The 5,816-nt window shown below is 47.0% G+C and overlaps 1 pseudogene; it reads right to left on the bottom strand.

Annotated features, from left to right (window-relative positions):
* Nucleotides 1-4,456: 4,456 nt before the first annotated feature.
* LOC103876070 lies at nucleotides 4,457-5,331 on the bottom strand (annotated as a pseudogene).
* Nucleotides 5,332-5,816: the final 485 nt, after the last annotated feature.

The following is a 5,816-nucleotide window of genomic DNA, read 5'->3' as shown; positions in this document are numbered from 1 at the left end:
AAATTTTAACTTTTCTTGTGTGAAATACGGCAAACATACATAAAAGTACAGAAACACAAATGGACAGATTAGCAAATGCTAAAAATGTGCTTAAAAGAACCACCTTACCCCACCTGCTCCGCGACCACTGTCTGGTAATCAGCATCTAATTTCTATCACCAGAAAGTAGTTTGCTTGTTCTTGAACATCATGTGAATGGAATTGTGCTGCCTGCACTCATTTGTGTCTGGCTTCCTGTACTCAATGTTAAGCCTGCAAAACTCATGCATGCTGTTCCATGTTACTGGTATTTGTTCCTCCTCTTTTGCTAGGTAGTATTCCATTGCATGTCTCTGCCACAATTTATTGCTCTGTTCCTCTGTTGTTGAGACATTTGGGTCGTTTCTAGTTTTTCGTCGTTATGAATAGAGTTCCTATGAACATGTGAATGCAAATTTTAAAAAAATTGTATTAATTACCCAGTCTCAGGTATTCTTACATACTCTTGTATTGCTCTAAAGGAATACCTGAGACTGGGTAATTAATAAAGAAAAAAGGTTTAATTGGCTCATGGTTCTGCAGGCTTTACAGGAAACATAGTAGCTTTTGCTTCTGGGGAGACCTCAGGAAGCTTCCAATCATGGTGGGAGGCAAAGGGAAGTGGGATGTCTCACATGGTGGGAGCAGGAGCAAGACAGGGGAGGTGCTAAACACTCTTAAACAACCAGATCTCTCAAGAACTCACTCACTATCTCAAGAAGAGCACCAAGGGGATGGTGCTAACCGTTCATGGGAAACACCTGCGTGATCTAATCACCTCCCACCAGGCCCTACCTCCAACACTGGGATTACAATTCGACATGAGATTTGGGTGGGGACACAGAGCCGAGCCATATCAGATATATATTTTCATTGGGTATATACCTTAGGAATGGGTCCTTATAAGAGGGAAGCAGTGGGGCTGGGAGGGAGGGTGGTCAAAGCCAGAGGTATAAGGAGAAAGTAATGAGACCATGGAGGCAGAGATTGTAGCAATTGCAGCTGTAAGCTGAGGAATGCAGGTGGCCTCTAGAAGGTGGAAGAGGCAAAGAATGGATCTCCCTTAGAGCCTCTAGAAGGAAGCAGCTCTATTGATACCTTGGTTTCACTGCAAATAGGCAGTGGATCTCTGAAAAGCATGCTAGACACAAATCTTAGAGGTACTGAAGGCCGAGGAGGCCCATTTCAGACTTCTGACTTCCAGAACTGTAATAGAATATATATGTTTGTGTTGTTTTAAGCCACTAAGTTTCTGGTAATTTGTTACAGCTGCCATAGGAAAGAATCAAATTCCAGCTTGGATCAAATTCCAGACTCTTGTAAGCTCTGCAGCCTTGAATCAGTTCTGCAACTGCCAAGTCCCTTTCCCCCTCTGTAAAATGTGAATCTATCAAGAGTATGTCAGAAGCATCACATGTCAGTGTTCAGAAGTTGGCATTTAATCAGTAGGTGTTGAATGATGTAGTTCTGTCTCTTTTTTTCTGACACGAGCATTGTGTTTGCAGGAGAAAAACTGCTCAGTGAAGGAAGAGGCAGGGCATGGAGGAACACGAATGGGATGAATTTTATCTTACTCATTTCCTGGAGGAATTTTGACAAAGCAGAGATGAAGGCGAGTCCTCATTCCTAATTCACCAGGAGGCTGTTAGCCCAGCAATTGGGCGTGACTGTTCCTGCCCACTGTGCTGTGGGTGGCAGCTGTGTCCCTGGAGCCCCACATCCCCAGAGCTCCAGGTATATTGTGGCGGCATTTATATATATATATTTTTGTAATTTTTTTCTTTTTTCTTTTCTTTCCTTTTTTTTTTTTTGAGACAGAGTCTTGCTCTGTTGTCCAGGCTGGAGGCTGCAGTGCAGTGGCAAGATCTTGGCTCACTGCAAACTCCACCTCCTGGGTTCAAGTGATTCTCCTGCCTCAGCCTCTGGAGTACCTGGGATTACAGGTGCCCGCCACCACGCCTGGATAATTTTTGTATTTTTAGTAGAGACGGGGTTTCGCCATGTTGGCCAGGCTGGTCTTGAACTCCTGACCTCAGGCGATCCACCTGCCTCAGCCTCCCAAAGTGCTGAGATTACAGGCATGAGCCACCGTGCCCAGTCATTTTTTTGTAAATTCTTTCTAAGGTACTTTTGCTGTAGCATATTGTGGCTTCAGGCCTCCCGGCACTGGGATTGTGGAGTGGGCCGCCGTTTTCTTCGTCTTCCTCTCCAGGGCACACAGACTGGATGGATGGGGGAGGAAGACAGGGGAGAGGAGAAACAGGTGGGACTTTGGAGGTCTTTGAAGAGAGTTTGACACAGGTTGGGGCAATTGAAACCCCAGGTCTCAGTCATTGGAGCTGTTCCTTTCCTTTCTTTATTTTTTAGAGACAGGGTCTTGCTCTGTTGCCCAAGCTGGAGTGCAGTGGGTTGATCAGAGCTCACTGCAGCCTTGAGCTCCTGACCTCAAGCCTCAACCTCCTGCCTCAGCCTCCCAAAGCACTGGGATTATAGGTGTAAGCCACTGCCCAGCCCAGGCCTGTTCTTCTCTGTTTACACTCACTTTCTAGATTCTCTCTCCGGTGTCATGGTTTAAATACCAACTGGTTGCCAATGCCCAGTGATAGGGTTTGGCTCTGTGTTGCCATCCAAATCTCACTTTGAGCTGTAATAATCCGCACGTGTCAAAGGCTGGACCAGGTGGAGATAATGGAATCCTGGGGCTGGTTTTTTCCCACGCTGTTCTCGTGATAGTGAGTGAGTTCTCATGAGACCTGATTTTTTTTTTTTTTTTCCTGGAATCTTGCTCTGTTGCTAGGCTGGAGTGCAGTGGTGCGATCTCGGCTCATTGCAACCTCCGCTTCCTGGTTTCAACTGATTCTCCTACCTCTACCTCCCGAATAGCTGGGATTACAGGTGCACACCACCATGCCCAGCTAATTTTTGTATTTTTAGTAGAGACAGGGTTTCACCATGTTGGCCAGGATGGTCTCGATCTCTTGACCTCATGATCTGCCTGCCTTGGCCTCCCAAAGTGCTAGGATTACAGGCATGAGCCACCGCGCCTGGCCTGACCTGAGGGTTTTATAAGGGGCTTCCTCTTCTGGTCGGCACTTATTCTCTCACCTACCGCCCTGCGAAGAGGTGCCTTCTGCCATGGTTGTAAGTTTCCTGAGACCTCCCCAGCTATGCAGAACGGTGAGTCAATCAAACTGCTTTTCTTTATAAATAGCCCAGTCTCAGATATGTCTTTAATAGCAGCATGAGAACAGAGTAATACACCCAGTGTGGTAGACTGAGTAATTACTTCCTCAAAATGTCCATGTCCTAATCCCCAGAACCTGTGAATATGTTACCTTATATGGCATAAAGGACTCTGCAGATACGACTAAGTTAAGAATTTAGCAGGGGGAGATTATGCTGGTGGGTTTGATGTAATCCCAAGGGTCCTTATACGAGGGAGACAAGAGATAAGTGTCAATAGTAGGAGGTGCGATGAGGAAATCAAGAGGTTGGGGTGATACCAGGAAGGGGTCGTAAACCAAGCAATGTGGGTGATTGCTCTGAGCCCCGCCAGGCTGGAATCACGGTGACAGCTGGGCTGCCTTCCTTTCTGGAGGCTCTGGGGAGACTCTGCTTCCAGACTCACTCTTGTGGGCAGAATTCTGTTCCATGTGGTTGCAGGGCGGAGGGCCCTATCTGCATGCTGGATGTTGGCTGGGGCTGTTCTTAGCTCTGGAGGGTGCCATGTTTCCTGATCCATGGCTCCCTTCATCTTCAAACCGGTGACAGAAGCTCAGGTCTCTCTCCTGCCTCTTCTCCAGTGAATCTCTTCAGCTAGGAAAGGGCCTCTGTTTCTAAGGACTCAGGTGATGAGTAGGTTGGTGCAAAAGTAATTGCAGTTTTTGCCATTGTTTTCAATGGCTTTTGCATCAAAATAAGAGATTGGGCCCACCTGCATAATCAAGGAGTGTCGCCCCATCTCAAGATCCACGACCTTAGTCACATCTGCAAAGCCCCTTTGCTGCGTAAGATAACATACGCACAGGTTCTGGGGATTAGGATATGGACATCTTTGGGGGGCTATTCCTCTGCTCTCCTGTACTCCTTGCCTCCCATGGGTTTAGTGGCATTTTCTCTCCTGCTATCAGAAGGAATTGAGCTTCGAGCTCATAGTGGTCACCTGCTGGCCACCCTATTCTTCCATTATCCTAGCCATCATCCTGGCCAAATCCTCCTTTGAGATGGAGTCTCGATCTATCACCCCAGGCTGGAGTGCAGTGGTGCCATCTTGGCTCACTGCAACCTCTGCCTCCCGGGTTCAAGCAATTCTCGTGCCTCAGCCTCCCAGGTAGCTGGGATTACAGGCATGCCACTAGGCCTGACTAATTTTTTTTTGTATTTTTAGTAGAGACGGGGTTTTATCATGTTGCCCAGGCTGGTCTTGAACTTCGGGCCTCAGGTGGTCCACCCGCCTCAACCTCCCAAAGTGCTGGGATTACAGGCATGAGCCACTGTGCCTGGCCAAAGGCCTTTTTTTTTTTTTCTGAATAGCAAATAGTTTATTGGTAAGTACATGGTTTCAACGGGAGTAATAAATTCACATGAACACGAAACAATATTCAAGTCAAAAGAATAAATGCTTACCAATCATCAGAAAATCTGTGGCCATTAGGACTGGCACGCGAAAACTCAAAATCACTCAGAGGCCAAATCTTAAAGAAGATTCATCCTCTTATTAGTCCATATGGAATAGGTCCATAGTACCTGGAATGTGGAATCTGTAGAATTCTGTAGATTATCACCTTCTAACCAAACATGACCGACTGGCACATAACTATGGCTTTTAAAGAAATCTAATGGACTAGTGGTGAGGATTTGGTCTCCTTCTGATTACTCTTTTACAGATATTTGATTTTGGATCACTTGGGCTTTTTGCAATCACAATGTCACCTCTTTGGATATCACAAAAATGTACACTAAGATTTTCTGCAAAGACAATATCTGAATTTTGAATGGCAGATTTCGTTAATGGTCCAGAACACATGACAGCACCACTAATGTATTCAAAAGCACTATACAGCTATACTGAATAGCACAGCCAAGCCAAAATGTTTTCCCCAGAACACCACAAAACATAGTTCTATGTAGACTCTGCCACCATCGGCCTCGGGCCCTAAAGAACCCTGAAGACCCTCAACCAGGATACAGGTGCACCAGGGCCTTTTTATCTTGCTCTTTCAACTGTGGAGTCTTTTCCCTTCTGGCCAGGGCTTCAGTTAAGCCCTTTGTGAGCCTTTTTCTCCTGGCTGAGCCTTGGCAAAGGATGTTATTTCGTAAGCACCCCTGCCCGCAAACTGAGCTTTTCTCCTTTTCCTGCTGATAACTCCCTGCCCCGCCAGTTGGAGCCCCACATCCCCATTCCCTCAGGAACATGACGAGTTCCCCTCTGCAATTCCCAGCCTGGCCTTACAATCGAGGGACAGTGGCTTGGATATGGCACCTCTTTGAGGAACTCCATCCGAGATGAGCATGCCGGACATTGTTGCTTGGATGGGACCCTCTTGGTTGGGCTGAGTTGCTGGGATCCTCGTATCCTGCTCTCCTTGCCAGATTCTTCCCTCCAGGTCTACACAGCACTCCAGGGCACCCAGCTCAACTCACATAGGCAAAGGAGAGCTTCCTTCCTCACCTTTCCCCGTCTAAGGATTATCCCAGGCACTGGTGCCAGAGAATGGAACCGAGGAGTGATAACATCTTACCTACTGTGATCTGACTAAGTTCAGCTGGAGGAGCCTCAGGTCAGAGCAGCCAAAGCT

Source organism: Papio anubis, chromosome 9 (assembly GCF_008728515.1).
Source record: "Papio anubis isolate 15944 chromosome 9, Panubis1.0, whole genome shotgun sequence".
In the NCBI taxonomy this organism is placed as follows: domain Eukaryota; kingdom Metazoa; phylum Chordata; class Mammalia; order Primates; family Cercopithecidae; genus Papio; species Papio anubis.
This window is presented reverse-complemented; position numbering and strand designations above follow the sequence as displayed.